The 8,770-nt window shown below is 36.6% G+C and overlaps 1 protein-coding gene across 4 annotated transcripts in view; it reads left to right on the top strand.

Moving 5' to 3' along the window:
* Nucleotides 1–267: 267 nt before the first annotated feature.
* TFPI (tissue factor pathway inhibitor) overlaps nucleotides 268–8,770 on the top strand; it is a 44,128-nt gene continuing 35,625 nt past the window's right edge. For all 4 annotated transcript variants that reach the window (XM_034065813.1, XM_034065812.1, XM_005145593.4 and 1 more), the window contains exon 1: nucleotides 268–426. The gene's annotated coding sequence lies outside the window, so the exon portion shown is untranslated. The remainder of the gene's footprint in view (nucleotides 427–8,770) is intronic.

The following is an 8,770-nucleotide window of genomic DNA, read 5'->3' as shown; positions in this document are numbered from 1 at the left end:
TCTTAAATAGGCAATGAGTATGGCATCCTCATGAGCCATATCAAAGCCTGAAAGGTATAATGAATAACATAACTTATGGTTTTAAAGGATGAGACTGTTTCTCATTCCTTAAAAGTGCTTTTCATTTTAACTAGTACTGTTTAGAAAACAGCTGCTGTAAACCACAACACAGATCAGAAAACTAAACAGGAAGCGTCCTTGCCGCAGCTGCAGATCCCTGACTTCTACCCAGAGTGAACCCGCGTGCTACACAAAAAGCAAGAACAACTGATTAATCCTCCAGCAAGAGCCTGCTCTAGGAAGATCAGGTTGCAATCTTTCCTTCGTAGCTTTACACCACACCCCTTCAATGTGAATTAGCAGGGGAGGATCCTATTCAGCACTGAGTCAGGAATTCTTTCTTCAAGAACTGTTGCTAAGCGTTTGGTGAGTACTTTGTACAGACTTTGTTTTATGTGAGAGAGTTTTTTTTCCTTTAGCTGGTGCAATGGTGTACCTACCGGTATGTTTTCTTTAGAATGTGATAGATGGAGGAGTTAGATGTTTAGATTCAAAGTCCAGCAATAAATGCTGCAAAAAGGGAGACTTTTTTTCTCTGTAAATTTGAAACTAGAACAATTAATATACTTTTGTGGTTACTAATAAAACTAACCTTTTGTTGTCAGAATGTCAGACTAAGGTATTTTGAGCTCTAAGACAATTCTTTGAAAGTCAGCCATCCTAAAGACAAATATGTTAAATTTATCAATAGCTGGAGTTTGGAAAAAAGCTTTTGTTTTTTAAAACAATTTCTCCTCTACAGTAGCTAAAATGGAAGCTTGATTCAGGCAGAGTGGTCTGCCATGCTATTTTAAATCCTTTTAAGGCATTTGATAAGTAACATTTGAAGCAGTTAATATTTTGAGAAGTACATTTTAGAAGAATAAAGTTAAGCTGATTTTACTATACGCCAGTTTCACTCACAATGTATACTGAAACCCTCAAGAAAATATAAACAATGAGGAGGGTAGTGAATGAGGCTTACAGTGGTGCCACTTTAACAAATACCCTACCACCACTCCCCTCAAAGCCCAGAATATTATTGGTGATTTGTTTTCATATTTTACTTGGAAGAATTGACATAAACATCATTTTTAGTAGCTGTGTAATTAAAAATGGTGATACTAGCTTGCATAAAAAAAATTGCTAAAATTTAAATAACTATTTGTAGGCTATCTAAAAGCAATTTAAATGACATGTAATGATGGGAAGAGTGGAGTCGGGAGAACAATAATAATTCCGATGGAGAGCAGTATGTGAAAGGAGTATGTGACTCAGTACCCTAGAAATTAGTCATCAAAGTACTTCATGGAAAACATGTAAAGATATAAACCTTACTTCCTGAATGTCTTATGGCCAGATGCAGAGGCAGGAAGTCCAGCTGTCAGTATAGATATGAACAGCAAAGGCAAACTGTAGGAATTGGTAGGCTCATGCTTAGGGAAAAATTTTAAACCTTTTCTGCTCTTTATCTTCTGCTTGTTATTTAACTCTACTAGGAGAGAGTTTGTGATTGTTAAGGCAGCAAGTATCTAGATCCACAGTAAATGTATGTGTTTAAGCTGAATATGAGGATTTTAAACATGTTGACTTAGCGTGAAATGCACACAGAGCAATGTGAGGAGGTAAAAATGATTAAAACACATTCTGCTCTGGCCTTTTCTCCTGTCAAGTGTGTCCCATGTGAAAGGGTTCATTAAGTAGTCATGTGGGCAACTGCTTTGATAAATCCATTTCTTTGAAAATTTCCTGACTTTTATGCTGGAACACAACACTCTCAAGTGTGTTTAAAATTGACTTTCAGTAATCTTTCTGTCTATCCTTACATTGTGCATTGCATAGTTTGTAATCTGGAGATTTAATGTATTTCAGCTGTCCAAAGTGGTTTTACGGCATTTAGAGTGCATTTAGCCTTTTTGTGCAGAGCCCACATTTACTAATACTGCTAATGAAAACTCAGTTGTTACTCATGCAGATAATAATCTAAATGGAGAATAATTGTGAGTTTCATGACCTTCTTGACTCAGGATATATAGAACAACTAATGGCATTGAATTTATCCATGATCTCATCAGAGAGTTAATTTTGAAAGTTTAATGTTAAAACCTTATAAATTGTTGGTATCTAATTTAGGGTTTAGTGTCAGACCTACACGGCAATGAGGGAGAGTGTACAAAAAGGAGGCAGATACTCTGTCAGAAGTAAAATTTTAAGAGGTGGGGGGGAAAGTGCTCCAAGATAGTGCCTAGGAAATAAAACGAAGTTGTAAAAGAACAAACTTCCTAACAGGCCTTCAGAGAACATGTCCAAAGCCTTTAGTGAGTTTAAAATCTCACCTCTGTCTACACAAGACCCACAGTTACAGAAGGAGAGTTACTGGATTCCAGATCTAGCTTCAAGGACTGTTTACATGTTTCTCCAAAAACCCTTCCAAGTGTATAAACAGGAGCAGATACTATCACTCAGGTTGTTCTCAAGTAGAGGGGCACTGATATCCTTTGCACTATTCTTCTGACTGTGGATTTTGAGTTACTTTTTGGGCAGAGAACACAGCATGCTTCCACAGATATATAAGTGGGATTAGGATAATCTCTGGAAACATGGATATTAAATCTCTTAGAAAAAAGACATCAACACCATCTCCACATTCTGGGAATCTGCTTTAACATCTGCATTTACTTTAAAAAGGTGATTCTGGCAATAATTCTCTTCTGCATTTTAAAATAAACTCATAGCTGCTTGAAGTGCTTTGTAACCATTATGGTCTTTTGCATTCAGTACGCTGTGGGAATGTCTGCCAGAGTCATAGTGTGTGTACAGGAACCAGAAAATATGTATCACAACCCAAAAATACAACATCAATAGATCTTAGGAGACTCAAGAATTATATGACTCTCATATCTCACATTTTTTGAGCTGTTTAAAATATGTCTAACTCCAGTACTTACTAGTGCTCTTTAGCCTACATTCTGAACAGTCATGTTTTCTAACAATTAGAAGAAGCTGATGGGGTATTCACATTGAGAGCTGGGAGGACTGTCTTAAAAAACAGAAACAAATTACCTATTTGTGTGTGTTTCTCTTATGAAACTGTTTTTTACAATAGGCATAGAGTGCCCCTGAGGACAGAATGAAACACAGCCATATGGGAAATTGTATGGTTCCTTTCCTCTCGTAGTTATTTCACAGCAAAATAGGCTTATTTTTAGTCCTTTTAATTTCCTCTCACAACTCCTTTGTTCAGTTTCCTTAATTATTTCCTGTTGCTGTAAATACAGCTGTTCATTTTCCTCCTTTAGTATTGTTGCTATCTTCCATGATGTGTGCCATTCATAACTAAGCATACCTCTAAAGTTAACTGGTTAATTTGATTTACTGTTTACTGACAAAATAAAACTAAGCATCTGAACATGTTAACTCAGTGTATGATCTGGGCACAAAAAGGTTCAGCCTTCTTCCAGAAACTAGAGCATTCCTTAAGAACTGATTTTAAAACAATCACATTGAAAATAGCAATTGCAGCAAGTAAATTAGAAATACAAGTATTCTGTGAAGAAAATATTTAGCTGGTACAGTTTTTATGCTTCGCAGAAATGTCTGCAGAAGTGTATTGTGAGATGCAGAAGCTTTTTCTGTAAACATTTTCCAGTTTGGCTGAAAAGCAATCTTTTTTTTCTGTATTTGTACAGTCTCTAACATAATGAGGTTCTGGGCAATGTTTTTTGCTTTCATCAGTGAGAGAAAGGGTAGCATAGAAAGATGAGGCTGAAGTTTTCTATGCTCGAAGACTCATTTGATCAATGCTTTAGGTCCACAGAATCATAGAACTATAGAATCATAGAACAGTTTGGGTTGGAAGGGACCTTCAAGGATCATCTAGGCCAGTCCCCCTGAAATGAAAAGGGACATCTCCAACTTTAAGCTGGCACTGCCACTAGAATAAGCAGTGGGAGATAAAGGGTATGTGACCCTTTCTTTTCTATGCCAGCATTATTTTATGTTGGTTTTAAGTAATTGCAGGGCAATAATCTGATGCAGTCTGAATCTGGGGGCAATCCCACTGATTACTGGTAATTGCAACATTTGTAACCTGTGTGATGGTCTAAAGCTCATACATGCACTGCAGTAAAAATGTTTGTGGTGTCTCCAGCTAGGAATATAGACAGGGTGCTCTGAACTTGTTTGTCAAAGCCAGGAAACTTACATTTTATGTTTAGTATACATGCAAAATGTGAGCTATGTGATGATGAGTTTACAAAAGGTTAATAGGTCAGTCACAAGAGGCATCAGTGTGGCAAGTAGTTTTCTTCTGTCTGCCTGTTGTATTTTCAGTAACTGATAGTTCCACTTTAGTGAAATCCAGTAGTCTGTGCAATGTGAAATTACACACAGCTGGCTTGATAACAAATGTACAGCACTGAAATGACCATTAGAGAAGGTTGTGGTAAACTAATTGGCCTCTAAATACATGACTATTTATCAGTAAGCACAGCTGACATTAAGAACATACACTATACCTTTCCAGTCCAAACTGCTAGAATAAAAGACAGGCTGGAGGTTTTATAATGCTAAAGTTGGGACTTCTATGCTGTGTTCCTAACCCATAATTAATATTGTGGGTTTTATAGTGGCTTTTGTCCTCTGAGAGTAGCTGTTATTAGGATGCTGAAGGTATTCCTGTTTGAAAATAGGTTTATATGGCCTATATTTTTGCTACAAATAGGTAATTTCTGTCCCAGTAGTACAGTTTTGAATGTGGTGGGTTGGTGTTCTGTTTTTTAAGATTTGTGAAAATATGTAAATTAGTTGTTTGGTTTAGTCTACATTTAAAAATACATTTGCAGGAGCAAACAACTATATCCTTTCCCTGTTGAAAGCTATGTCACAGTGAAAACAGGTTGTATACATGGAGTAGAGATTTACCTCAACTGGGATATCGCATGCTAGACTAATGGATTTGCCACATCTAAATAAATGTCTTCTTTCTTTATTCCCATTTGAATCAGTCTTCTCTGAGGTAGAAACTGAAGTTTAAATCATGCTCTCAGTAGGTCCTTTGTGATAAGCTGATAATGCTAGATCATGTGGCATGTGTTTTATTTTTGAAGTTTTTTCTTATGGGTAGTAGAAGTAGCTACAAAACCATTAGTCATCCTTGTCATGGTTTAAGTCCAGCCTGTTTGAACCCAGGGCAGTTCTCCATCAAGGTATCACTAATAGTTACATGATTTGATGTAGGTAAATCCAGTATTCCAATAAAAATTGCAGCAATTTTTAAGAATCACTCTTCATTTCAGAGTTTGTAATTCACATGAACTGTTGCATCAGGTGCTCTGCACTGCATGATAAAGTTGTTAGGAAAATTACTTGCAGGCTACTATTGCAAAGATATACTCTCACCATCTCTCTGCCTCCCAGAATATATCCATTTCCCAGTTGTCAGGCGATGGATACCATGACTATGAGACCCAGACTGAGCCAGGTAAGAAGGGGAACTCAGTGGAGGAGGAAATTAGGGTCTGGAGCTGTGTTGCAAGAGAAGATGATTGAAGACAGGATGGGAAAAGTACCCAGTGCCAGGTGTTAGCTGACTAGGAGAAAAAACTAAATAGATCCAAGAGCTAAGCTGGGAAATGGAAAACAGTTTTAAAGCACACGTGAAGGGAGTTGACAAGGAAAGCAAAAAGGCAAGAGAGATCTACAACAAGTTCTTGTGGTAGGCTTATTAATGTTGGTAGGGTTTTTTTGTTTTGATTTCAAAACATAACAAAGTTTTCACTTATTAGTTGTGGTTTCAAAGCAGAATTTACAACCTTAATAAAAACAGAACCAAAATGAGAGTTTAAATCTGAAACTGACAGGGGGTCGTACAGTATTTCAGCATAAAAGCTAACGAAGACCTTTGTTTTGCTAAATTTTCACTTCACTATTTTAACTTACCAGTTTTCACTTGGGAATATGAGACATTGGAATAGTGTAGCAGCGAATCAACATTTATACTAAATGATGATACATTGGTTACCGACAAAAATTCTTTCATAACAAGGTGGAATTTTGAAGTTCGGAAGAAGGAATCTGGTGGATTCTCTAGCCTCAGGAGTGATACAGACTCTTAGGGCTGCTTCTGTAGGGTGCCGGAGGGAGATAAGTTGGGGGGAGTAGAGAGATTTCAAAATCTTGTGCTTTCAATCAGTCAATAATGTTTGCACACTGTTGATCCACAGTAGACTGCCTCCCTTTCTACTAAGTTGCTGTGACACTGCTAGGCTTTGCCCTGGCAGAAGTCAGTTTGAATGACAGACCATCACTGATGCTGAGACTTCTAAAGCTAGGGCATGTAAGATCTTTCTTTGTTCAGTTTGCACCAGAGCAGAGGTGACAGAATTGATGCTTATTTCATTCTTCATACTTACACCAGAGTAAATGAGAAAACATGGTTCTCTTCAAACAGCTGCAAAATAGCCCATGTAATCAAATACTTTCTAAGGGAGCTCACTGACTGCCAGCTGGGAGACAATGCTGCAGGTATGCCTAACTAAATCAATGTTATAGTAGTTAGATAGCAGAGAGCAAATATGTTGCCTCTGATGTATAGTGAACTGAAGAGGGTCCAATTTTGTATCAGAAGTGCTGTTATCTTGTTTAATTAGATCTTTTTAATTTTACTCTGTGCTCAATTCAACCTTTGAATATGCACATTCCTTCTCCTGCTGTTCATTCCTCTGTTTAGTTATATCCTTTGCCTGTCCCTCCTTCCCCTCTTTGTTTTTGTGAGTGCATTTCCATTTCCTGGGCTGTCAGTGTGAATAAGTCACTTTTATGGTCAATCCAATGTCACTTTATGCTGTTTTCTAAAGTTGTCTGGTTTTGGCTACTGCCGGAAACACTCACTTTTCTTTTGCCTTTTCCAGTTAGCTAGTTAGAGATAAAAACCATGTTGAAGAAATGTTTGCATCTAAACATTGTGGTAACTTTAGAAATTGGCATTAAAGGCACTGCTATGTAAAAAAAAAAATATATATATATATATATATACACACATAGAAAATGTTTATATACATGCATAAAAGATCTGGCTCCAGAGGTTACAGACTGCGAGCAGAACACACTGAGTTTTATACACATCTGTCTTTAGGAAAAAAGAAAAAGAAAAAAAAACAAAAAAAAAACCAAAACAAAACAAAAAAAAACCCAGACAAACCCAAACCACTATTTTGAGAGCTTTCTTGTACTTCTCTATGTTCAAGTGGCAGGATAAAAAAGGCCCATTTATAAGGCCTGGTAATAACTTTCTGTTCCTGGGAGCTTCCATGCTTCCTTGTGCTCTGCCTTATGTACCTATATCACAGCTTGATGAAGTTAATGGCATTCACAAATTAAAGCATTTAATTAAACTAGTAAATGATGCAATTATTACCCATAGACTTTTGATCTCCTTTGTGAAGTAACTTAGATGTTGTCTGTTATAGATATAAAAATGTCTTATTCAAAAGGTAGATAGTTTGGGAGCAGTAGAGTGCCAGTTCCTAAGGAAATGTTTTAGGAATTTATTAAATTTGCATTAATGACATTTCATCTAGAGAAAAGACAATAGAAATGCTGGACTGATTTCTGTCTGTTGTAAATTAGAACCCTTCTGGAGTAAGAGACTACATTTAATCCCAGAGATTTTCAGAATTTGGCCTAAATAATAAGGCCATTTAACGTGAATTATTTAAACTCAGAACATTTCCTATCCTTCCTGTGACAGGCAGTCTTTCACAAACATGTGCATTTTATACTTTACTGAGCCAGATGTAATAGATGAAGTATTTTTAATTGTGCTTTCCATATAAATGAAATAACCAGAAAGTATTAAAAAAGGAAATAAAATCAGTATCTTGACAGGCTTGCAGCCTTAATGTGCTGTTACTGGGCAGCTGAACATTAAATCAGGTAACTTGTACTTTCTGGAGGGTTTTTTTAATTGAAAAAGTAGGGCCAAGTTCACTTTGATCTCAGATTTCACTCTTCCCTGAGGAAATACAAGACATAATTAAACTACAGATGGATTTAAGCATTTCAATGCTAAAACCTTCACCCCCTTTATTCCACCTCCCCTGTACTTGACACAATGTTCTGGGAATGTGTGACCTTGGGGAAAGAGGAAGGAGATTGTGTTTGGACAGTGAACTTTGCAGTAAGGGAGATATACAGTTATAAAGCCTAAATTTTTCCTCTTTGGAAATTTCCCAAGCATCAAGAATGTGTACATTTGACAATGTACTCTGTAAGGGAAATGGTAGGAATTGAGTAGGAGAATAGAAATACTGTACGTAAGATTTTTGTTCTTTGCAAAAATATGCTAATTTATCCTCCTAATCATGCAGTGACGATAGTTCACAATATATAAAATGCTGTTTTCAAATGAGAAACTTATTAAAGATTTCAATTTCTGGCTGATTATTTCCTTTACTTTTCTTCTACTGGGAGCAAACTGGGAGGGAATATTGGATGACTGAGTAAAAATGGATTACTATGTTTTGCAGTCTAAATCTAAATCTAATACTTTGCAGATTCCTGGAAAGAACAAAGGCCTTAACTTGAGTGATCCAAAAGTAAATTCAAACTGAATTTTGCTGAACTAGGGCGAGTTTTGCTGTCACGTTTGGAATAATTCAAAAATAGAAAATGAGTGGCAAACTTGGAATTAATCCATGGACAACTGTGGTTGCAGATAATTTGCAAGTTC

This window comes from Melopsittacus undulatus, chromosome 8, assembly GCF_012275295.1.
Source record: "Melopsittacus undulatus isolate bMelUnd1 chromosome 8, bMelUnd1.mat.Z, whole genome shotgun sequence".
NCBI lineage: Eukaryota > Metazoa > Chordata > Aves > Psittaciformes > Psittaculidae > Melopsittacus > Melopsittacus undulatus.
This window is presented reverse-complemented; position numbering and strand designations above follow the sequence as displayed.